This window comes from Labeo rohita, chromosome 15, assembly GCF_022985175.1.
Source record: "Labeo rohita strain BAU-BD-2019 chromosome 15, IGBB_LRoh.1.0, whole genome shotgun sequence".
Classification (NCBI taxonomy): domain Eukaryota; kingdom Metazoa; phylum Chordata; class Actinopteri; order Cypriniformes; family Cyprinidae; genus Labeo; species Labeo rohita.
Genome location: NC_066883.1, coordinates 19584871 through 19612396, shown reverse-complemented (window position 1 = coordinate 19612396; position 27526 = coordinate 19584871). Strand labels below are relative to the sequence as shown.

General features: G+C 32.3%; 1 protein-coding gene across 2 annotated transcripts in view; it reads left to right on the top strand.

Annotated features, from left to right (window-relative positions):
- The window catches only part of traf4a (tnf receptor-associated factor 4a), a 48921-nt gene that overhangs the window by 921 nt on the left and 20474 nt on the right, over positions 1 to 27526 (top strand). The window lies entirely within an intron of this gene.

Genomic DNA, 27526 nt, shown 5'->3' with positions numbered 1-27526 from the left:
TTGTTGTACCGTCAAAGAGGTGCAGGTCTGTCAGCGTTACCTTTCATTAACATTCAGTGTATATGCACATCAACTGGTGTTATTCAAGTCAAAAATCTGATTTAACACCACTGAATTAACCTAAATACATTAAATTATACCAAAAAACTCATTTTTAATAGGTTGAATCAAGTGGAAATAGCTTTTCAAGGTGTGGAGAATGTAAATATTTTTGAGTAAATATAGATATAAATATCTGTTTGTGGATGTACCTTCATAAATGCGGGAGAAAAATATTTTCAGACCTGTGTGTGTATTCAGGCAGTCGGGACTCTCAGCTCTGGCCCTGTCTGTCATTTTGACCTGAGGCACTACAAGGCTCTTTGAGGGGGACGGACTCATGTGGGATTAGGAAGCGAATTCTTTATTGGAATCGGTGTGCTGAAAGACTGGCGGGTCGTTGGCTCAGCACTAATTTGTGTTATTTCGTTTGCTAGGTCAAGTAGGAATGCATGGAACAGAGATGCTCAAAAGTCATATGAATAAAGGCATGCAGGCCAACAAAACCTCTGCAGGTAGCAGTTCTGCAATGTTTACGGTGAATCGTGTATCAGTGTAATAGCTTTCATTTTCATCGAGCAGGAAACTCTAAATAAGTGCGTTTACAATATCATCCAAAACTGCTTTACAAATTGAATTATAACCGAAAGAGCGAACCTTATCAGCTATAAAAAGTAGTAAACCGCTATAAAGCAGGAGTGCCCATAAAAGACTCTTCGCTACTAGGTGTGTAATATCATGTAAATGTCTTCGTCATTTGGATAGTTAGTTGCTTTGAGAATTACATGATGACGCTGTAAACCTTGGTTTTAAAACTAAATGATTGACAGCTGAGATGCACATTCTTGTCAGTGTGACGTGGTAGTCTCAGAGCATTAGTCATGCATAAACAAATAAAAAGGAAACTGGTTTTAGAAAAATAAACTACAGTATCGGTACTGCTGTCCAAAAATAAAGTCTGTAAGATTTTAATGTTTTTACGTTTTTTTGATCACCAAGGCTGCATATATGATTCAAAATACAGTTACCCTGGACCACAAACCAGTCATAAGAGTAAATTTGATTGATGTATGGTTTGTTAGGATAGGACAACTTTTGGCCGAGATACAACCATTTGAAAATCTGGAATCTCAGGGTGCCAAAAAATCAAAATGTTGAGAAAATCACCTTTTTAAGTTCTTAGCGATGCATATTACTAATCAAAACAAATGTTTTGATATATTTACGGTAGGAAATTTACAAAATATCTTTACTTAATATCCTAATTATTTTTGGCATAAAAGAAAAATCTTTTGACCCATACAATGTATTGTTGGCTATTGTTACAAATATACCCATGCTACTTATGACTAGTTTTGTGGTCCAAGGTCACAAATAGTGAAATATTATTACAGTTTAAAATAGCTGGTTTGTATTTTAATATATTTTAAAATGTAATTTATTCTTTGATGCAAAGCTAAATATTCAGCATCGTTACTCCAGTCTTATGATCACATGATCCTTCAGAAATCATTCTAATATGCAGATTTTCATTAAAAAAAATATAGTTATTATTATTATCAGTGTTAAAAACACTGAAAACAGTTGTGCTGTTTAATATTCTGGTGGAAACCGATAAGATAACTCCTTGGCAACATTATAAACGTTTTTACTGTCAGGTTTGATTCATTTATTGTGTTCTTGCTGAATATAAATATTAATTTCCTAAACTTTTGAACGGTGGTTTATATTTTTAGGTGAGTTTACATCCTGGTATCCTCACGTGAGCTTGAATAGGAAGTTACACATTACACATCATCAGGCATTAGTTCAAATAGATCATATTATGACTTCTTAAATGTTGCACACTAATAGAATATCACTGTATTTATATTTAGAACATTGATACATTATTGTATCATGCCAACACTGATATCCTGACACTAGGGAACATGAGAGCATGAATTGATTTTTTTTTTTTTTTTTTTTTTTTTTTTTTCCAAAATACATGATCAGTTCAATACTGAACAACAGCTTCAATGTGAGTCACAGATAGGGTGAAGATCTTATCTAGTTTTTCCACATATTCAAACAAGTTTTGTTTCTTTCCTGTTTGCATGTTGTGGGATATAAACAGAGCTTGTGCTGATGCTGATGCTGAAAGATAAAAGGTCAGAGGGTTTTATTCCAGTGAATGCGATGTCCACTATAGACTGAATTAACATGTACATTTTTGGATCGAGGGAGGAAAAAGGAAGCACATGGTGCATTTTGCCTAAGGCTCTGTGTGTTTATGTTTGTTCTATTCTCGGTAAACCTCTTTCCTTTCACGCCTACATAGGAGAAGCTTTGCTCGTTTTTTGTATTCTCAAAATTGCTTGAGATAATACAAATAAAAGACGTGCCGTGGAAGACTAAATGAAAGCAGAAAATGCTTATGAGTCATCAGGTCATTAAAGTGTCACTGGGAAGAAAGCCAATTTATTTTTCTTTACAAGTAACTTTTTCTTTACCAACATTTGTCATAAGTTAATGAGTGATTTTTTAACACTAGTTAAAGCTACGCCTATTTAGAGTTTACTGTGCCTACTGTCCATAAACCAGGCTTCCCACACATTTGGCAAATTGCTTTTTTAAAGTTCTACCTTTTTTGCTGTTATGAAGAAGGATTTTAAAGAGACTATATGCAGAAATTGCAATTTCTGTCTTTTCCTTGAATTTGCAGAATCATTTAGACCAGTTTCATGAAAATTAATTTAAAATATCCATTTTAAAAGAATAGAATGCTAGTCTTTAGTTCAAACTCTGTACATAAGTTGTGATTCACATTAAAACTTAATTAAATTGAATCTCCACAGTATGGAGTTAGGAAGTTATTCTAGTTAGGATCTAAACTAGTGGTTCTAAACCAGTGGTACAGGGCCCACTAGGACAAACTTCCAAGAGGGCCTCAAGATGACTTAAGATAAAACAAGTTTTAATATGAGCTAAAATGACTGAAAATCAAGATATTTTGTATTTTAATTCACCTCCTCAACAACTGTTTTTTTTATTCTTTTAAGAACAGGGATTTGCACGGTCTTGGACAACTTGGATATACAAGGTGCACTCTTAAAAATAAAGGTGCTTCACGATGCCATAGAAGAACTTTTTTTTTGTCTAAATGGTTCTATAAATAACCTTTCTGTTTCACAAAAGATTCTTTGTGGCGAAAGAAAGTTCTTCAGATTATAAAAAGGTTAGAAAGAGATGGTTCTTTAAAAAGCCTTTGACTTTGGTTCTTTGTGAAACCAAAAATGGTTCTTCTGGGGCATCGCTATAAAGAAATCTTTAAAGCACCTTTATTTTTAAGAGTGTAGCTTAATTTTTAAAGTGTGATTTCCTGGAAAGGCCATGTAATTTAAAGGGATGGTTCACCCAAAAAAGAAAATTACCCTATGATTTACTCACCCTCAAGCCATTCTAGGTGTACATGACTTTCTTCTTTCAGACGAATATAATCGGAGTTATATTTATATATATTTTAAAAATGTCCTGGCTCTTCCAAGCTTTATAATGGCAGTGAATGGCTGTTGAGATTTTGAAGCCCAAAAAAGTGCATCCATCCATCATAAAAATGCACCACATAGCTCCGGACGGTTAATAAAGACCTTTTAAAGTGAATCAATGCATTTTTGTAAGAAAAATATCTATATTTAAAACTTTATAAACCGTAATCTTGCTAACTGTCATACGTTTATTCACGAGAAAGCGCCGTTCTAGCAGATGATGCAGGCGTAGCGGTGAGAATATGTTAGTCTCGCATGATTCAAGATTTGTTTACAGCAAAGAAAAACTGTCTCCTCTTGGCTTATATTGAAATCCTTAGACGTTTTTCTTCACAGATCTTTGTTTTATACTTCTAAATTGTGACTGCTGTTTTGTTTTGCTTTGTCCTCTGCGCCTCTGTGTTCGCCTAAGTAAAGCACAAATGGCTGGAAATGTTACCCATTCCTTGAGTATTGTTGTGAACAATGGTGGGCCTTGGAGTGGAAACGAGAACCACTGATCTAAATGTTATATTAAGTATTACTTGTTGAATTAGTTTGAAGTTGTTTAATCATGGTTTATAGAATCAGAAACTCACGTGCCTGCATATTAAGATAAGCATGTGCTTTGTTGACATTGCGTGATAAGCGTGCATTCGGTTCTTCATTGTTGTGTACAGTACACATTCAGAGTTATTCCATCCGTTACTGCAGTCAGCCTCTGATCAGTTCAGACCTGCCGTCTCATTGGGAAATTTTGCCATATGTGCGAGGATTTACATGAGTTATGCTCTTGCACAACTATGAATCACCATCTGCTGCTTTTTAACCATTATTAGAAAAGGGCCTCCAGCAACTTCAGGTTGAGTCTCACGCTACATATACACCTATAGACTTGCCTCATAAAACCCGGTTTTAGATTCAACCCTGAATCATCTCAATCAAGCTCCATTCACTTGGATTTGTCTCGTGCACACAGACTTTGACTTTGCTCCATATTTGTTTATTTGCGTTGTAAATGGAGCGCGTTTCCGCCGAAGGAGGAATGTGTAAGTGAGGCGGTTATCTCAGAAGGTCTAATCAGTGCCGGGAGGGTCAGGAGAGGGCGACCCTCAGGCCTTATCACTTCGGCAATCAGCTCGAGTCACGTGACCGTGACGCTAATGCAGAATAGACGAACCTTGACCTGTGGGCATTTGGTTCAGCGCTATCACACAAAAGAGGTTCTCATAATATGGGCTAACATCTCTGAATGCACACACAAGGACAGCCTTTTTGTCATTCAGCAATGGTTTAGACTAGTTAGACGAGTCGAGTCAGATAAACTCCAGGATGTTTTCATGTGGGGCTTTGTGAGATAGCGGTTACTGGGTTGTAGTCTGTTATTGTAGTCTGTTATTCAAGCTTTAGCTTTGTTTGTTTAGTGTCTGAACTTCTTGTGTACATATTCAGCTAATATTGCACGTGAGGTGCGTCCCAAATCACATACTTATGCACTTATGCATGGTGCAAGTAGTGTCTTCTTGCAAGTAGTATGTATCTATATCTATCTATCGATCTATCGATCTATCATCTATCTATCTTTCTATATTAAGTACTAAATTAAATTATTATATATAATGATGAAAATAAAAATAAAATTTAAAAAACTTAAACTTATTTTATTTTAGCTAGTTGCCAATTTGATTTACTAAAATAATTAAGACTAAAAATGGAATAAAAATTAATCAAAAACTGTATAGACATATAAAAATCTAAAGCTAATCAAAATGGAAAAAATACTGAGAAAATACAGAAAATAGAAAATTAAAACTAATTAAAAATATTAATAAAAAACTGTCATAGTTTTTATACCGATTTGGGTCACAACTATTAAATCCAGCTAGTTGCCAAGTTTAATTTGATGTGCTAAAATAATTACAACAAAAACTGAAATAAAAATGAATAAAAACTATACAGACATTAAAAAAAACTAAAACTAATAAAAAATGGAAAAAAGCAACAGAATTACTAGAATTTTTATTAAAATGAAAAAGAAGATAAGATATAAATATAAAAAAATGAATTTAAAATATTAATAAAAATTACAATAATTTTAGTACTGATTTGGGACACAACTATTAATTTCAGCTAGTTGCCAAGTTTAATTTGATGTACTAAAATCTTTAACTAAAAAAAATTATAAAAACTATATAGACATAAAAAAAAACTAAAATCTAATAAAAATTGAAAAAAGCAACAAAAGTACTGCAATCAAAAAGAAAACAAAACATAAAAATGAAAACTAATTCAAAATATTAATAAAAACTATTATAGTTTTTATATATTGATTTGGGACACAACACAATTTCAGCTAGCTGCCAAGTTTAATATAAAATTATTACAACTACAAAATAAAATAAAAATTAATAAATACTATATAGACATAAAAAAACACTAAATCTAATACAAATAAAAAGCAACAGAATTACTACAATTTTAATTACAATTAAAAAGAAAATTCAAAGTATTAATAAAACTATAATATTTTTTAATACTGTTTTGAGACAATTATTGATTTATCTAGAATTTGATGTGGCTATGCTAGCATGTGGCGGCACAAAAAATGTGAAATATATAGGGTGCAAATATTTAAAATTTGTCAGTTTTTAATTAAATTTACTTGTTTCTTTTGTTACTTTTATGGTAATAAACGAAATTTCTCATAATTTTTTCTGTCTGCCATCTTGGATACATTTTTGTCACAGCATTTTCACAGTGCATTCTGGGATAGCCTTCTCTGCAAAGGAAAACAATGTCAGAGCTTTAAAATGTGGCCAAAACAATAGCTGCATCCAAAATCGCATACTGTCTAGTAGACACTACACTTGGGAGTAAAACTTGCTTCGCGACTGAAAAAATGTATGAATAACGTTAATTCAGACACACATACTATACGATAGGGAAGTCGTCATATTTGGTCACAGCGAATGTATCTTAATGTTTCTACCTACCTTTTGGAACAGCATATGATGCCTAAACATGGTGTCTAAATAGGCAGCTCACTATGTTTTGGAACAAAGCCTTTGTCGAGCTAAAAATTACATTTTTTAACTAACATTTGCCTCACATGCTGCCCCATGCATCTATTAAGGTTAGTCTGCCAAGATACTCTAGATACTAATCTTCAAAATATAACAAGAACTGCATACTCTGAGATTTAAAATAGAAATGTGTGAAAAGGCCACTATTTAAAAGCCACTTGTATCCAAAGAAAGTACAAAAGGTGACTATCCTGGTCTAAGGAGCATAAAGCCTTCGCTTCTCTATTAAGCTTCAGTTTTCACAACCTAATTTTCTCAAACAGAATGTCTTTTTCTCAGAGCGTCTGAATGGAGTCCTCTGTGTCTTGTATTGAAGTCAAGTCCTCCTGCGTTCTCTTGAGAGCTGATGGTCTGTAACATGTGCACACTGAAGCCTCGCAACGGAAGGATGGGTTTAACCGGGGTAGAACGGGGTAACTGGTGACAGGCGAAGTGGGAAAAGAAAGATTGACTTCTTTCCAGCCAGGGCCATCTGTGTGAACAACATCTTTTTTACATTAAAGCTCAAATGAATTGCCCTCTGTCCATTGAGATACAGAAAGGAGACTCTTTGGCCTGTCACAGATAGTGAGTAGTTCTCTGAGGAAAGGGAGATTTAGAGGAAACGTTGGTGCCCAGTGCTGAGAGGAAGCCAGGCTGCGTATGACAGCTGGGAGTCTGAGTCTCTCCTCAGGATTCATGCCATTGAGGCAGATGAATAGTGACTGGGCATCCTCTCCCACTTCCTGTCCAGCCTTATCAAAGACCCTCACATCCTCTCACAGGTGCCACTGGCCATAGAAGTCATCCATCCAAGCTCATCTGTTAGCTGGGTCAATGACATAGAAGATCTGAGAATGCAAACGCTGCTTAAGAAAGGGTTAAGGTTTAAATTTAATGACTCAAAAAAGATTGTGTGGTGTAACTATCAAGTAAAAAGAAATCATGTTTTTGATGTGTATATACACATCAATATTTATTTATTTATTAAAATTGTTCATTTTTATTTAATTTAATTTAAATATTTGTAAGTCCTTTTTTCTGCATGTTGGTCGCACCGTATGACTTGTTGTACAGAAGTTTTACATGATTAATACATATGTTTTACAATATTAATAAGCATTGAAGTGTTTTTTTTTTTTTTTTTAGAATAAATAGTAATAAATGATGTGAGTCTAATTAATATTTTTTTTAATTAAGAATTAAAAAAGGTTTGTCATCCTGACTTTTTTCTTGATTCCCTTAAAAACAAACAAAAAAAATGAATTCAGAAATTAAAAAAAAAAGCTTTGAAAAGTTTTTTTTTTTTTTTTTTTTAACATAGCATAAATTTATTACATTTTTGGGAGTCGCGCCGCATGACATTTTACAGGGGGAACCAGGTCTTTTCATGTAAAAGTCAGATTATGTGATATTATAATAAGAATAAGAGAATTTAATGAATTTTATTTGAAAAATAAAAAAAGTCCTCATTGAAGTAGCGTATTCAAGCCATTGTATGTATAAATTATATTTTTAATACCAATTTTTTTTCTGCATGTTGGTCGCACCACATGACTTGGTGTACAAACGTTTTACACTATTAATACAAAAGTTTTACAACATTTTATCTTTTACAAGCATTGTAACATTTTTTTTAATATTGAATTAATAGTAATAAATTATGTCAACTAATTAATAAGATTTTCTTATTAAGAATTTAATTATTTTAAGCTTTTTTCTTTATTATTATATCAGGGCAGTTGTATCATGCTGACTTTTTTACTGATGCCCTCAAAAAAATCTATTTTAATTCAGGAAAAAAAAAATCATAAATTCATAAATTATTACCCTTTTTTTGAGTCACGTTACTTGAATTTTTACAGCCGGAACCATGTATTTTCATGTAAAGGTCAAATTATGTGATATTACTTGTGTAAGAAGAACAAGAATAAGAGAATATAATGAATTTTATTTTTAAAAAATTAAAAACATTGTCCTCAGAAGTTGTGTATTCAAGCTGCTGCATGTATGAATTATAATTTTAATATCACTTTGATAAAGTAATAAAGGTTTTTAAAATATTAATAAGCAATTTTCTCAAAGTATTTTGTAAGACTAAGATTGTGCCAAACTACTTTGTAATTTGACTTTTTGCTGCCCCAGGAATATCTAAATGAATGTTAGTTCATACATTAAAAAACGTTCTCATTATAAAAAAGTTATGTTCAAATCATTGTATGTATGAATTGTAGTTTTAATGGTAACACTTCACAATAAGGATCATTAGTTAACATTAGTTAACTACATTAGTTAACATGAACTAAGAATGAACAATACTTCTGCAAAATTAAAGCTTGCAATTAACAATGTTAATTTCAGCATTTACTAATGTATTATTTAAATCAAAAGTTGTTTGTTAACATAACTAATGATAAAAAATGACACTTTATTGTAAAGTGTTACCGTTTTAATGTATCTTTGATAAATAGAGCATTAAATCATCATGTCTTTTACCCAGCCCCGAAAAAAGAGCTGAACTACATCACACAGTTGTATGTTTGCCAATACATAGTGGAGAGAAAGTTAGCAACAGCGTAATATTGATTTGTCTTCCTGAAATAAACTGTGTCGGGCAAGTTGCTGCTTCAGAAATCCCAATGAGTGCTGAGCTTTTAGACTGCGGTCCAACAAACGAAAACGCCTCGGGCGCTTCACAGTCCTAATCCATAAATATGTTTCCGCAGTTTCAACCAAGAAAAAACAACCAGGAATGCTCATTAGCCCTGTCAAGTAAATTCAAATCAATTCAGTAGAAGAAAACAAGCGTTACATAAATGCCTTTGAAACGATTTGACGTCAAGTTTACAGCGGTTTTAATTTGTGACGACTTCAACAAGACCCTCATGCGTTGTTTTCTCAGCTGAAAGTCTGAAAAACTGAGAGTGATGTCATTGAGAGGGGGCGTTTGGGGAGGTTACACCTCTGTCCAGCTGTGGAGGGGACAGAAAGTTCTCCATCCGTTCCACACAGCTGCAAACTGGAGTAGGGTAGAGGTTGTTATCGAGAAGTTTGCATTTGATTTAAATATTTTGCATCAGTGCTTCTTCGGTTTGAAGTGTCGTAAGGCTTCTGTGTTAATTATCATCGTAGAGGGTGTTATTACGAGCTAAAGGACTTGTCCAATAAGGGGACACAAAAAGTAGGCGAGCTCTTAACATTCCTGACTGGATTTTCTGCCCTATTCAGATGTCCATCGTCTGCGAGCGCATAGACAACATTCTTTTGTGAAAAACCGTGGTGCTTGACGGCCTCGGATGCTCGGTGGGGTTCATAAACAAAGTGGATAGAACGGTTTGTGGGGATCCGGGACTTGCCCGAGCATGCTTGTATTTAAAGAGAAATCATATAATCATGACTCCCCTTGGGTGCAGAGAACTGTTCGCAGGGAACTATTTTAGTTATGCGGTAAAGCACATTGTCACTCGCTCCTTGCATGCTGAGGCCAGGTTGCTTTAACCTAGAGCCGTCAGACACACATCAGCTAGCAGGAATCAACAATAATTAATCTGCGGTACTTGCTTAGGCAAACACCGCTATTGCTATCCATCATTCTTGGGCAATGAACAAACCCCTAACACTAGGTATGTGCTTTGATAACTCAAATTGTACAGCTTCTTGTTATGTTAAATTTTTTTCCTGACGGATGATAAAACTGATGATGGAAACTTCATAGATTTGCACTGGAGGGGTCTTGGTTGCAACCACCAAGAACTCCCTAGAAACCACATAGAAATGCTCTGAAGGCATCCAGAGCACCTTAGCAAACACATAGCTATGTCTTGGCAACCATTCCATGCTGAAAAAACATCTTAATCCAGCCTAAACTGGTTTGCTGGTCTCCAAGTCTGGTCTGTTGGCTGGTTTTCTAGGCATTTTTTCAGTTTTAAGACAGCTAGACCAAGCCGAGTTGTTTGCTGACCAGCCTAGAGGGATACATTTGTTTATTTATTTACTGGTCAATTTTTACAATGAAAGTGATTGGGGACCAGTGTTATTGTTAAATGAAACTATTAACAATTAGTTTTGGTAATTTATATAAAGCTGAAACGTAAACTGTAAATGTAAAAACAAAAAAAACTTTTAAAAAACTGATGAAAGATGGAAATATAAAAAAGAATGAAAATGGCAAAAGCACATAACAGAATTACCAAAATGTAAACTAAAATTAAAATGAAAACTAAATATAAAAATAAAAGGTAATTGTAAATATACTGTTATAGTATTTATTAATAAAACAATACTAATACTAACAATCCTACTTTGAAACAATTGCCATTTTTGTGTAAACTGTCTGTTTTAACAAGCCAAAACCAACTCAAACCAGGTAAGACCAGCAAACTTTATCAGGCTGGTTTTAGCATTTTTCAGCAAGTCTCTCAACAATAAATAAAATATCTACCAATCATATATAATTTACACTTTTTGACCACATTTGACTTCACTGTGTGGAGAAAAACATTTAAAACATTAAAGCAATTTTCATTCCTTAGTAAGCTGTCAGTTTAAACCAGCCCAAACCAGATAAAATAGCAAACTATCTTAGGCCGGTTTTTAGCAATTTTTCCAGCAGGTTTCTCTCTCTCTCTCTCTCTTTTTCAGTATATATATATATATATATATATATACATGTGTGTATATATATATATATATATATATATATATATATATATATATATATACAATCTGCACTTTGTTTCAGATTTCCAAAGCTAATTTGAGATAAATTGCTCATTTTAGTGAATTAGTCTTTGTTAATATAAATAATACTAAAATAACACTTTTTGACCATGTTTGACTTCACTGTGTAGACAAAAACAGTTAAAACATTGAAAAAAAATTCATTTTTGGTTAAGCTGTCCATTTTAACCAGCCAAAACCAGCTCAAACCAGGTGAGACCTGCAAACTATGTTAGGCTGGTTTTTAGCTTCTTTTTTTTTTTTTAAAGCAGAGCTCTCAACAATGGAAAAAAATCTAGTTTTAAGTAGTCATATCGTGTTAATTGTGCTTTCTGCACTTTGTTTCAAGTTTGCAAAGCTATTTTGTGATAAATGGCTCATTTTAGTGTAGATATTTTACACATGAATGAGTTCATTGTAATGCTTTGTGAAATATCCCTGTAACAAGCAGCTGAAGGTCATTTGGAGCATCTAGATGCAATTAGTTTCTCTCGGCTGATCGCTGTGGTAATGTAAACCTCTAAATCCCAATCCCATCCTGTTCTGCACACGCAGCTTGTGTATTTTTCATTTTACCGTAACGCAGTTCGATCCAAAGCGAATGCATTTGCATGGGCTCTTAAGGGGGCTGAGACAGCTGAGAGAGCACTGGTGTGAGAATGCTATCCGTTGTATAGCTGACAGGCAGGCATTTGAAGAATCCGCTGGTGAGGGGAGCAGCTGGGGTGGCCAGATTTTGAGGAAGGAGGAAGGCACCTGTCTCAGTGAAAGGCTCTCTTATAGAGGACAACAGGTGTTGGCAGAGCGGTTAAGCTCTTCGGTTTAAGCATTTGCTTATTCTGTGTTATTGACAGTCAATTCCGGATTGAAGGTCACAGCTATTGGTTCCCCTTTGTGAAAGAGGAACTGTGGTCGTTTCCTTCCTGCTCTACCCTGCGCAGATCCGCTCTATATAGCAGCTCAAAGACGCCCTTTCAGATCCAGCATGGCACGTTACCCTCATCCAACACCCCTGGCTTACTCTCAAACGTGTCAGCGCAACACAGACTCACAATCGCGCGTCCCAACTCGGCTCAGAAGTGACACTGATCCCGTGAAAGAGGACGCAGAAAGCCATTTCCTCATCTTCAAGGCCAGGCGCGTGGATCGTTCCTTCCGCTAGAGATGAGAGAGATGTTAAAGAGCTTCCTGTTTAAACTCATTTGCTGTAAATTGCTCCAAGTCTCCTTTTTTGGCTTTTGAAAGGACGAACAATGGTAATTTTGTGTACACATCAATAATTTCAGTATGATTATGATTTTTTTGTACCATTTTTTATTTATTTATAGGGACTCTTAGCACTTTAAAATACTTTCTATTTATTTTCAATCTGTTTACTTTTAGTCTGTTTCAGTATTATTATTTTTAGTTTTTAACATTTAATATTAAAGTGTTATTAAAGTTAAATAAATTATTTTATTATAATTATTATTGTTATCAATATTATTATATTTAGAAATTATATATTTGAACCATTTTAAATGTGTGTGTGTGTGTGTGTGTGTATATATAAATAAATAAATATATATATATATATATATATATATATAAAGCTAAATCTTAAGATTAACAGTCTAAAATTACTTGATATGTCTTTCTTGTGATATATTCTTATCACATAATTAATGGTAATAATAATAATAATAATAACAGCAAGAGCATATAATAATAATAATATACATATAAATATAATTATTATATGCTACTATTATTATTATTATTTAGAGATTATATAATTTATCAATAAAAAACAAACATATTTATATATATAATCACAGTAATTATATTATTAGTAGTATTATTGATAATATATGTATATATATATATATATATATATATTTAAGATTAAGTCTAAAATGACTTCGCATGCCTTGTATTTCTTGTGATACTTAATTGTCACATTAATTAAAATAATATTAATATTAGTATTGTTGTTGTTAATAATCATCATCATCATCATTATTATTATTATATGCTACAATTATTTAGAAATTATATTTTATTATTATTAATTATATTATTATTGTTGTTGTTAATAATAATAATAATTATTATTATTATTATTGTTATTATTGTATGCTATTTAGAAATTATATTTTATTAATAATAATAATAATATTACTTATATGCTACTACTCCTATTATTATTATTATTATTATTTAGAAATTGTATATTTTACTTAATGTCTTAATATTTTGGATATATTAAAATGAATTAAAATTATATATATATATATATTCTTTAAAACAAAACTCCTTCACTACTTTGAAATGAATATTACTTAATAAAGAGATTATTTAAAGATAAAAATGACAACATTTCCTGGTTTAGATTTTTTTTTATTATTATTGTTATTTTTTATTTTTATTTTAACTTGAGGATGAATATGCAGTAGAAACACAAAAAAAATGTTTACAATCTATGCTAAAAAAAAAAAAAAAGAAAGAAAATGCTTTCACCATTTCTAAAACCGTTTTAAAAGCCCTGTAGCTGTCGAAAGTCTGTCACACATTTTGCGTCATACGGTGGACTTTTGCTTAAAAATAAACAGAAATCTGGGTGCAGAAAACGTGGAAGACCCATTTGTTAATTTACTAGTATTACTGACATTGTGACAATACAAAGATAGATGAAAATTGGCAAACCCATCCTTTATGTACCACAGAAATCACTGTATCATCTACATCATTGACCATTACACATCTTGGTACATGCACAAAGGACACCCATCATTCATAGAGAACAGCAAAGCCTATGAGAAAAAGAGAGAAAGCGAGCGAGCGTGAGGATTGTGTTTTGCTCCGTGTGAGTGTTCACTGGGCTGATGGCGAGCACAGGAGTTCTAGCATGTTCTTATCAGCTACATGAGTGCACATCTAGCCTCCTAACAGACTCGCCGCTCCCTTAAACACACACACACATCTCTCTCTCTCCAGCATAAAGAGCCTCACCTTCACCCCGTTACCATGGCCACTGAAGTTGCGGGCCTAGCCAGTGGAGCACGACACACACACACGCACTGAATCGGTGATGAGGTGCTGACGAGCCGCCCGCTTTCTCTGCTTTCTCTGACTGTCTTCCTCTAATCAATGAACTGAAAGAGGAGAAATCACATTATAATTACATAATCCTCCCACATAGGGAGTCACTGGGTTTAACGTGGTTTTAAAAGTTTTTGAAGTCAGGAGCGGGAGACAGACAGAGAGGTGTTGTCTCGGGACGCCGGAGGTGACTCATCGCGTATAAGGTGCGTAGTTTGTTTCCAGCGGCACGCGGTGACTCACACAGCTGATAATGAGGATAAAATCTTTTACATTCACAAAGAGTTTCACCCACTTTTCAGTTACTTTTACTGCGCTGACTCAACTGCGATATAAAGTTTAATGCGGCACGCCGCTGTCCGTATCTGCTGTGGATTGTCTCACCCACTCTTTGGACGTTTCTTGGGCGCTTGAGGAAATAGATGGTATAATTAGACGCTGGAGCTGTGCTATTGGGGTGTGGTTGAGCTTTTCCCTGAAGCGCCTATGGAGTTGAGCTAAATCGAGCCTCCTAACACAACACACATGAGTTTACTCTTCAGCACCTGGTGTTGGACGCTCTCTCATGCAAACACACAATGAGGAGCTCTGTCCATCCACACAAGTCTTGCTTAAGAGTTAATTTAGTGCCATCTTTAGTGTGGCGCAATAGTGGTGGATTCACTGAGAAGCTTTTGTGTCGGTGCTTAAATAAAACATTCACTCACTGGATGACAAAGCAGCTATGTATTTGTTTTTTTTTGTTTGTTTTTTTTTTTTAAAAAATCCTTCTGATTTCTTTTACATTTCTTTTACGGGGATAGGGAATGAATTAATGAATGAAAATAAATAAATAAATGGACCATTTAAATAAATAAATACATGAATAAATAAATTAACTGATATTATTAAAATATAAAACAGATTATTTAAATTAATAATTTAAAGAAATAAATGCATGAAAAAATAAATCATTTAAAGAAAACATATGTCCATTAATAGATTAAACAACAGAATAAATAAAAATGGAATAAATAAATAAATTATTGAAATTGTAATAAATAAATATTTAAATAAATAAACGTGTATAGCAGACAGTTAAAATTCAAATTATATTATATATAATACTATGCAAGAAAAATGACAGTAGTAAATATTAAATTAGATAAATTAAAATCATTGAAATAAAAATATTAAATAAACAAACAAATAAACTGCCTATTTAAAGAAGTAATTTAAATAAATAAATACATGAGTTAATAATGTAAATAAATTAATTAATTAGTGAATGAAATTATAGAAGAAATAAAAATGGCTAAATATATTTAAGAATTATTGTAATAAATAAATATTTAAATAAATAAATACATGTTTATTTAAAGAAATATGTATATACATATGTAAAAACGTAGTTATATTATATTATATTATATATTACACTATGCAAGAAAAATGAGGCAGTAGTTAAATAAATTAATTGATATCATTGAAATAAAAAAGATTAAATAAATATAATAAATGAATTAACAGATTATTGAAATATTAAATAAAGAACAAATAAATGGCCTATTCAAAGAAATAATTTAAATAAATAAATACATGAATAATGTAAAGAAATAATAAACAAATTTAAGAAATAAAATAATAGAATAAAACAAATTGCTTAAATCAATGAATAAATAAATTAGTGAATGATGGCAATAAATAAATATTAAATTAATAAATGATACATTTTTGTTTAAATAAATATGTATAGTAGACATAGTTCAATTATAAATATCACAAGATAATACCCAAGACGCAAAACAAGCGCAAATACGTAGATAATCAGCCTGGAACTGTGGTCAGTTAAACAGTTTAGTGGTCATTATGCAAATCTAGTTTGCCATACTGACCAGTCAGAATCGATTATTTCAGAGAGTCACAGTTGCGCTCTGAGGAGAGAAAAGTCTGTCCGCTGCAGGCTAATGACAGACATCTCTGCCAGATAAGTAGTTGCTGGCCCGGATTTTCTGTCCGCTCCACCTGCCGTCATGGCAGAACAGCGCATGACATTCAGGAAGGTAATCCACCCATCCTCATCCCAACCGGCTCTTAGGATTAACACGCTGCTAATTTGCCTCTAGTGAACCCTGAAGCTGTGCAGTATGTTTAGTCACCCCAAGTCCCGTTAGTTTTGTGTTTTTACAGTACAGAAGCCAGCCTGGAGTGTGAGGCCATAGCAAGATAACCAAAACTGTGTCGAATTTCATTACTTATGGCACATGTGCTTAGGGCTGAAACGATTCCTCGAGTAACTCGAATACAAAAAATCATCGAGGCAAATTATTTGCCTTCGTTTAGTCCATTTACTGTAACTACACACGGAACACTGTGTTTCCCCACGGACCAATATTACTGACGGACAAACCGATAAATCCTGGACATTTTTAAGACCGTTAATTAATGGTGGTTAGTTGTGATGTCCCTAAGTTAGCTATGTTTTGTAAAAAGACTAAGTGCCATTTATGTTGACTGTCTCATTCCCTCTCTATGACACAGAGAAAGTTCGTCAATATCAGCATGTTTACAAATGTGATACTGATTTTATGCAACAGTTCATCAATAAACAAGAAGTTAGTATTAAGAGACTTACATTTTAGACGGCGTGTGTGTGTGTGTGTACTTGTTTTTGCTACATTGTGGGGACCAAATGTCCCCAGAAGGATAGTAAAACCGGCCTGCGGTCCCCACAATGTTAAGAAATTATTAAAAATAGTAAATGATGTTTATCTGAAAGTGTAACGATGCAAACATGTTTTCTGTAAGGGGTAGGTTTAGGGTTAGGCTTAGGGGATAGACAATATCATTTGGTCAGTATAAAATCTATAGAAGTCTATGGAAAGTCCCCACAATTCACAAAAACAAACTTTGTGTGTGTGTTTGTGTATGTATGTATTTGCATTTTGAAGGTAATTTGGCAAAACAATTAATTAAATGGGTTTAGTTTTCATGGTTATTAATGTATGCAATTTCAGCAATAAAAATATTACTTCTTCTAAAAAGGAAACAAATTAATTGTTTATTAGGCTATCTTATTTTCTCTTGTATATTTAGTATTGCTCTTTAATAAAGAAAAATACCTTCTTATCCGATTAATCGATAGAATAATCGGTAGAATACTCGATTGCTAAAATAATCGATAGCTACAGCCCTACATGTGCTGTTTTAATGCTTCGCTAAGTCTATGTAGGCTAAAAGGAATCGATCGGGAACAAACATGTAGTTCATTTGATATCCACCCTCATATTTGCTGGAGATCGTATCTTCGATCGCATTAGCGCCTTTATCTTTTGGACCCGACAACAAAGTGGAGAACATTCGGAGCTGCACGTAAGCTTCATATCTTCCATCCAGAGCTCTGAACTTGCTCAAAGGCTCTCCAACTTACTTTCCCTCCAAAATAAACCCGTAGAAGATTGAATTTATCAAGCCGTCGCAAGATTATCCAACAGACATTATCAGCTTGTTCTTAGATCTTCTCAGTTTAATGAATTATGTATTCATCTCAGAATGAGCTTGAGAGCTTGCTGTTTTCCAGCTCGGAACTGGGACCTTTTTTAACATCTCGCCTTCCCACCGACTGAGAAGGGCAAGAAGGGCTCGCGGCTGGAAGATAAGCTAATCCCGCGGTCCTTTATGCTTATGCTTTCCCTGCTAATTTCCACATCATTGAACTTGCAGTCCTTTCAAACTGTTAAGGAGCTTTTTAATTCAGACCGGCTTTGTCTTTGTCGCCTGCATTATGTCAGTTTTAAACTTTAATCAGCGACTGATGTGATGTGAGAATGTGCCCTAAATGTCATTTTCGTGAATTAAACGCTTTGTACTTCAGTGTTTATCACATTCAGGGCTTCATCAGGCTTCGCCTTCTAATACAATGAAAGCTTGAGAGCTTTAGTATGTGTAGACGCACACTTTACCTCAGTCTTACAGACCTCAGTCAGAATGGATGCTGCATTTAATTAGGCACCAACAAACTGTACTGTAACATACTGTACAAGCAATGAAAGTAAGTGGGCATCTCTGTTATAAAATTAATTTCTTATCAACGTACCAAAAACAAAAACGTGTCTTGTGTTTTCATCAATGCACATGAGAAGTTGTTTTGTCAACATCTAAAGTTTTCTTTATTTTTTTTTAACATTTAGAAAAAATATATTGTATTATATTAAAAGATTACATTTTTCTTTTCTTTAATAAGTTAAATCTTAATCTTTCAAATTGTCCGCAATACAGGTTTTGTCAACATTTAGAAATAATATATTGTATTATATTAAAATATTAGATTATATTTTTCATTATATTTTTTTAATAACAAGTTAAATTTTAAATTGTCTTCATTACAAGTTTCCTTTATTTTTTTTTAACATTTAGAAAAATTATATTGTATTATATTAAAAGATTACATTTTTTATTAAATGTTCATATTTTTCATTACAAATTAGACTGTACATTTTTATTTTTATTTATTAATTAAATTAAAACTAAAACTATTAAAACCATGTTTGTTGTATGAAATGTATGTATAATATAAACATTAGAAACTTAAATTAAACCAAAATTTCGAATGACTGAAGCAAGTTAAAACTGAAGCAATAAAATTACTGGAAACTGAAAATAAAGAAAAACTAAATCCAAAAAACAAAAACGAATAAAATGGCAAGCATATAAAAATTGTGGAAATGAAATGAATAATATAAAAATAAATGTGAATATTCAAAATATTAATAACAGCTATAATAGTATATGAATAATTCTTTAATTATGCAGTGGCAGATTTATTTTATTTTGTTATTTAAGGTTATGAGGTTATTTAATATATTGTGAAATATCTACATATTTAAATTTTTAATATTTTTATAAATTGTAATTTGTGTGTTCAGAATTGCAGCATATAATTCAGTAAACATGTAAGAAAATATGTATAAAATATTGTATTATATTGTTATAATATTAGAGTATATATATATATATATATATATATATAATTTTCATTACAAATTATGTTTTAAATTGTCTGGTTTACAGGTTGTGTCAACATTTAGGAAAATTGTATTGTATTAAATTAAAATATTAGATTTTTTTAAATGAAGAAATAAAGAAAAACTAAAACTAAATTAATACAAAAAAACAAAAAACAAATGACAAGCACATAAAAATTAAATTGAAAATTAAATGAATAATAAATACTATAATAAAAACTATAATAGTATATAAATAATACTACAATTACGCTGTGGCAGATTGGTGATTTAGTTTATTTTATTTTTTATTTTTGTTCTTTATACAAAACTCTTGAAGGTTATTAGAAGAATCTAAATGGACAGTTCACCCACAAACCGTTTCTTCTTCTTCTTTGGGGGAAAAAAAGTATTTTTCATACATTAAAAATCATGACTTTCTGACTTTGTTCCATAAAAGAAAGAAAGTCAGACAGGTTTGAACATCATTTTTGAGTATTCTCTCTCTTTAAATAGTTAATGAGTCATATAAACCACTTTTATGGTTCTTTCTTAGAACTTTTGAATCCCCCTGCCCTCGTTATTTTGATCAGAACATTGTTCAAAAAATCACTTTTTGTCTTCCACGGAAGCAGGAAACTTCCAAACGTGTTTGTTATAACACAAATTTTGGTTTGTGGGCTCGCTACTCCTTTAAGACTCCCTCATTTTATCCTGAGGAGAACCGCTGTTTTCTAGTGTCTCGAATCTTAGGATTAACAGCAAACGGAGTCATCCATCAGATGTGCTGGTTATCCGTCCTCTCAGTATCTGGGATTAGTGTGACACTTCTTTAATATCTTCTGTTATTTTTAGAGTCGGATTCCTCCGACCCTTGTCAAAGCCTTCCTTGTGCCCCGACCGTGATACTTAGCGGCGCTTTGCCCTTTGACAGCGTTAAAAAGGGGGATCGCCGAGGCACATCAAAGCGCTTTGGTGCGTATGGACAGCGTCTCTTTTAATAAAACTGTCAGCGTATCTGCGGCGTCACGCGCTTGCGTTCTTCAGGAATCTATGGCGTCGCTGCTTCGCCTCAAAACATTTGCCTTCTCATGGATGAACGTTCTGCAAACATCTGCCCTTTACCGAGGAAGCTAAAATTAGACTTGCCATCTGTAATTAAACAGCAAAAGCAGCCTGTCGGAGGAACTTTGTTTGCCGTTCATGCCGTTTTTTCATGACTGCGTGCCAGCTTGTGCATATGCATGCGTGGTTATGTAGGAGGGAGAAAGAGAGATGCAAACAAAAGAAGTGACAGTAAAAGGAGTGGGAGAAGGCTGAAGAAAAAGAGATGACATTTTGAGTGAACATCGAAAGCGCAGGCCGTTTCACATCTGCACTTGACTGTAGCTTTTAGCACCTCTCAACACAGGCCGGTGTCTCTTTCTCACATGTGTGCTAAGTCTAATGGAGAAACGCTCCTTAACCACTTCGAACGTTCACATGTGAGATCAGGCTCTCCTTACTGCTCTTTCAAGTCCTCATCAAAGCTCGCCAGGAACCATTATACTCCATTGACACCTTTCTTAGGTCCTTCATTTCCAGGTCTAATGCCAGGCCACGTTTACACCTGGTTGTAGCATCCATCTGTGTCAGGGATCTGATCAAGTGGACAGCATGAGGTCGGATATTTTGTGTTTTCATCAAAGCACTTGAGAAGGTGTTTAGGACCATCGCAGCATTTATATTGTGCGCTGTAACTGATATCAACATGTCCTTGAAGGGTTGTCTGCTATGTAATAAATTATATTATATTATATTATATTATGTTATTTAAATGTCATTTAAAATTATTTATTTTATATATTTGGAAAATCAAATTATTTAGTTATTTTTACAATTATAATTTAAACATTTAAGAATGACAGAATGTATAGAATTTCAGTTTACTTTTAGAAAATATGTATCAAATATATTACATTTATTTATATATATATATATATATATATATATATATATTATATGTATAATTATATTATTAAAATCTAATTAGAATTCGATTTTTTTCAATTTTAAGTCTTTCAGTCAACATTTAAGAAAATATTTTTTTATATTATTAAAATATTAATTACATTTTTGCGTGTTTTTTTTTTTTTTTTTTTTTTTATGTGGTCAGCATTACAGTTTCTGTCAAGATTTATGATAATGATGTTGTATTATATTAAAATATTAGATTAGATAAAATTTTCATATTTTTCATTGCATATTAGAATTACAATTTGAGTGAAAATTTAAGAAAATTATATTGTGTTATATTATTTAAATATTACTTTATAATTTTTTTTACAAATTATATTTTACATTTATTTACAGCATGAATGAAAATATAATAAAATGATATTGTATTGTATAATATTATTAAAATCAGATTTGATTTATTTTTATGTTTATTACAAATTATATTTTACATTGTCAGCATTATAGTTTAAATGAAAATGTAAGACAATTATATTGAATTATATCATTAAAATATTAGATTTAACTTTTATATCTGCTTTATTACCAATTATATTTTACATTCTCAGCTTTACAGTTTGAATTAAAATGTAGGACAATTATATTGTATTATATTACATATTGGATTAGATTTTTATTTTTATCACAAATTATATTTTACATTTTCAGAATTAGTTTGAATGAAAATGTAAGAAAATTGTATTGTATTATATTATTAAAATATTAAATGTGATTTTTATATCTTTATTTTTTATTTGTTTTTATTTTTATTACAAATTATATTTTACATTTTCAGCTTTATAGTTTGAATGAAAATGTAAGAAACTTATATTGTATTATATTATTAAAATATTAGATTTAATTTTTATAGCTGCTTTATTATAATACTGCTAAATTATATTTTACATTTTCAGAATTAGTTTGAATAAAAATGTAAGAAAATGATATTGTATTATATTATAATTCAATGTTAGATTTTAATTTGATGTCTTTTTTATTACAAATTATATTTTACATTTTCAGCATTACAGTTCAAATGAAAAATTAAGAAAAATATATTATTAAAATATTAGATTGAATTATTTATATCTTTTTATTACAAGTTATATTTTATAATGTCAGCACATTTCTAAAAGTTGTAGCTTTGAGGAAGTCTTTTTGCTTTAATGAGAGAAGCACTCAAACTGCATGAACACCGCAAGTTTGACGTGATGACTGCCACAATTTGCATACATTTGATGATCAACCTACAAACAGTGCAGAATCTTGCAGAGCTGGACGTGCTGGTTGTGCTGGACAGAGCTGGGATGAAATGATAAACGCATGGCATCTCCATCAGGACTAATAGCAGCTGCTTGGCCCGGTGCAGATCATTTAATGAGATGGAATTGATTTTCCTTTGCCTCCCTCATGCATCTGTACTCCAACCAATTACATAAAAAGACTCCCTGAGTGAGCTTTTGCTCTTGAAACCTCTTACAGCTATGTTCAGATGTTGAAATCAAGGTTAGGATGCCACTAGAGTAGCCTTGATGCATTTTGCTACACTTGGGTGCTTCCTAAAATCTATCCATGAATTCAAAATTAATTTACATGAATATTCATTCACATTCGGTCCAAATTTACCTGGGCTTCTGCCATCTGAATAGGGCTGTTGTCATTAGAAGCATGCTGATAAACTCTGTTATTGAGAGATGCACATTAATAGGTATCTGATTGACCTGTAGAATAAAAAACAGTTGGGATATGGAGATTTGGAGTTGTTGTTTTAAATAAATTAGCATTTTTTAATCAATACGTAGATTGTGGTAGTAATATGACATTTCTGAAAAGAAATTCTGATATTTTTCTAACCTTTGAACATGGTGGGACTGTGTGAATCACAGGTGGCTTGTCTCACCAATGTCAGCGGAGAGGGAGTGATGAGAGAAGTGTGGAAAAAACAGGTTTTGCGTAAGTGTGAGGCCATGTGACCCGAGATGCTGCTTGTGTCACATAGCAGCACAGAATTTTGACAGGTCGTCATTGCGATTTCAGAGTCGTTCCAGAGACCACCACACACTTCCTCTGAGTGCGTCATCATAAATTTACAGTCGATTCAGCTTCTTCATGCACAGGCTTTGCATCAGTTAAAGCATCTCTGCAATGTTTTGTATCAAGGTCAAGATTATTTGACTTGGCTATTGTAAATCATGCCTGGGACACTGAGAGAAAGGGTAGGCAGCAGTGAATGAGTAACAGTTAAGTGCTGGTGTTAAGTGCTCAGCTCCTGCAGTGTTTGAAACGAACAGACATGCTAGATTTATGATGGTCAAGCCCTCACAATCTAACAACAGTCACAGTGTTGTGCTGACCTGAGCCCGCCTGCGGAGGTCTGTGATCTACACAGTCAGGTGGGTGGGTGAGATGATATGCTATCGTTCATCCTAAATGTCAAGCCAGAAACTTAGCTGCACTTGTAGTTTTCTTACTTTGTTAATAGAAAAGGAAAGAGTGAGGAGAAGATAACTGGGAAGAGAGAGAGCAGGGATGGATGCTGACCATTAGGCCCAAACTACAAGTTTAGAATAATAAATAAAGTTGCATTGTGAGATATAAAGCCACAATTACAGGAAATCGCAATTGTGAGGTAAAAATTCACAGTTACAAGAAATAAAGTAGCAATTGTGAGATCTAAGAAATTACAAGAAATAGTTGCAAATATGAGAAATAAGCTGAAAACTATGAGGGAAAAATGTTGCAATTACAAGAAATAGTCACACATTTGAGAAATATGATAAAAACTTTACAATTACAAGGAATAGTTGCAAATGTAAGAAAGTTGCAATTATGATATATATTATCGCATCTGTGAGGTATTAAGTTACATTTTGAGATAATTACAAGAAATTGTGAGACAGTTACAAGAAATAAAGTCAGTTGTAAAGTATAATGTCACAGTAACAAATAAAGTTGCAATTGTTAGATCTAAAATGTTAATTACAAGAAATAGTCACAGTTACAAGAAATAGTCACAAATATGAGAAATAAGGTAAAAACAATAAGAAATAAATTTGGAATAACAAAAAATAATCGCAGTTGTGATCTGTAAGATATAGCCACATTGTGCCACATTTTCTCACAATTTCTTGTAATTATCTCACAATGTTTATCTCAAATTTGCAACTATTTCTTGTAATTGCAAATATAAAGCATTGGTTATGAAAAAATAAAGTCACTTTTACAAGAAATAAAATTGCAGTTATGAGCTCTAAACTGACAATTACAAGATATAAAGTGACAATTTTGAAAAAAATATGTTAAAAACAAAGTGAAAATGATGATAAATTCACAGTTATGAGAAATAGACAAATTTGAGTCGAAGTTGTGAGATATAACATTACAAGAAATGAAGTCATGATTATGGGAAGTATATTTGCAATTATAAGAAAATTGTCAAAAATTTGAGAAATAAGATAAAAACTATGTTTAGAATTACAAGAAATGTAATTTTTAGTTGCAAATGTATGAAGGCTGAAATTATGAGATACAATTGCATCTTTGAGGTATGAAATCACTTTGTGAGATAATTACAATAAATCTTAAGACAGTTACGAGAAACAAAGTTTCAGTTGTACGATTTAAACCGTCGATTGTGAGAAATTACATGAAAACAAGGAGAAATACATTTTCAGTTACAAGAAATGGTTACAAAAGTTGCATCTGTGAGGTATAAAGTTACATTGTGAGATATAAAACCACAATTACAAGAAATAAAGTCAGTTGTGAAGTATAAATTGACAGTTACAAGAAATAAAGTTGCAATTGTTAGAACTAAAGCGACAATTACAGGAAATAAAGTTGCGGATGTAAAAAATATGGTGAAAACTATGAGAAATAAAGTTGGAATTACAGGAAATAGCCACATTGTGAAATATAAAGCATTGCTTACAAAAATAAAGTCACCTTTACAAAAAATAGAGATCTAATCTGACAAGAAATAATTTGACAATTATGAAAAAAATTATGTGGAAAAATGAAGTGAAGATAATAAATTCACAGAAACAGACAAAGATATACAGTCACATTGGTGAGGTATGAGGTTTTCATACATTTGTGAGATAATTACAAGGAATAGTGAGACAATTACAAGAAATGAAGTTGCAGTTGTAAAAAATCTGGAATCTAAGGGTGCAAAAAAATCAAAATATTGAGAAAATCGCCTTTAAAGTTGTCCAAATAAAGTTATTAACAATGTATATTACTAATCAAAAATTAAGTTTTCGTATATTTACAGTTGGAATTTTACTAAATATCTTCATGGAACATGATCTGTACTTAATTTCCCAATGATTTTTGGCATAAAAGAAAAATCAATCATTTTGACCCATACAATGTATTTTTGGCTATTGCTACAAATAAACCCCAGCGACTTAAGACTGGTTTTGTGGTCCAGGGTCACAAATGTTAGAAAGTTGCAATTGTGGGAAACAGCATACAATAAAATCGGTGAAATATAACAACAAAACTATTCTAAGTCAGTTTTTTTTTTTTTGACTGTGAGGTTGAATTGGGATGCATAGGAAGGTTAATAGTAAATGAGCAACAGAAGTCTTTTGTAAGATCTGAGATGTCACAATTATGGTTCCCTTTATCCAAATGAACATACAGTGCACTTTTCAAGGGCAGAGATGCATTTAGCTGCCTTCGACCGTCCTCAAGTGCACTTACTATTCATGTCTGTTAAATCGATGACTGTACACCTCCATACAATTCTGCGAAAGAAAGAGAGAGATGTTGCTTCATAAAGAAGCCATTTAGATTCGCTCTCAGTGCTTCCAAGGTTTCCTTTGTTGAGCTTTCTCTACAGTGATTGGTCACTTCCCGGTGGCCTGCCTGTCAAAGGCGATGTAGAAGGTGTGAGTGCAGTGTTGTGACGCCTGTCCTCATCTATATCACTTTGCAAACGGACGGGTCACTAATTTGACCCGGGGGGCCACGGCAGAGAATTGTAAGGAGCTTTGGAGGCAATCAAAATTCATTGAAAATCAGAATCAGCTGTGTTAATGCTACATATCTGACCCTCATGTGCCCACAGGAAGTGGAAGATGATGTTCAAGAGAGATCAGAGGGCTGTGGCTCTGTGTTAGGTGAAGGGGGACAGACGTGAATATATAATTAGCCTGCAGGCACTCTCGTCTGTCCTGCTGTTACAACACATGGGTCTTCATCTCAATTGGTCGTCTTTCTAGTAGAGCATCTGTCACGCCGGCCTGCGTGCTGGAGGAACTGAGCTTTCACTTATTTGCACCCATTGCTCGCTTGTGATTTGGAGTGAGGCAGTCAGATACCTTAAAAAGATATTGTGACTGCCATATTGTATTATAGTGTATTATATAATAAAGGTTTGAAGGTTTGATTTTTGAAAGAGGTTGCATTTCTTAGATGAAAAGTATAATAAAAACAAAATATTAGTACAATGTAAAATTTTAATATATTTTAAAATGTAATTAATTTCTCTGAATTTTCAGCATCATTACTCCAGTCTTCAGTGTCACATGATCTTTTAGAAATCATTCTAATATGCTGATTATTATTATTATTATTATCATATTGAAATTTTATTTTAAGCTTTTATTTGAAATAGAAGTCTTTGGTAAGAATACATTTCTTTAAAAAATTAATTAATTACCGACCACAAACTTATAAATATATATAAAGAAATAATATATATAAAAATATATATCTAAAATATGTATATGTTGTATATGCTGATTTGCTTCTCAAGAGAAATGTATTATTATTATCAATGTTTTCAGGATTCTTAATAGAAGGTAAAAAAAACAGCATTTGTTTGAAATCTAAATCTTTGGAAAGATTGTAAATGTAAATAATTTTGATTTATATATATATATATATATATATATATATTTATATATTTATTTATTTATATATAAAACAGTATGAAGTAAGTTAAACTCTGCGTATTTTGTTAAAAATATAAATCTAATTGTTGTTTATGTATAACTGTATGTATATTTGTATTTCTTTTTTAATGTTTAAAACTAGAGCTGTATTTAGAAAGCAGAATGAACCAATGATATTATTACAGTTGTTAAATATTTTAAAATATTGTGTTAAACAATATCTTAACACAGTAACT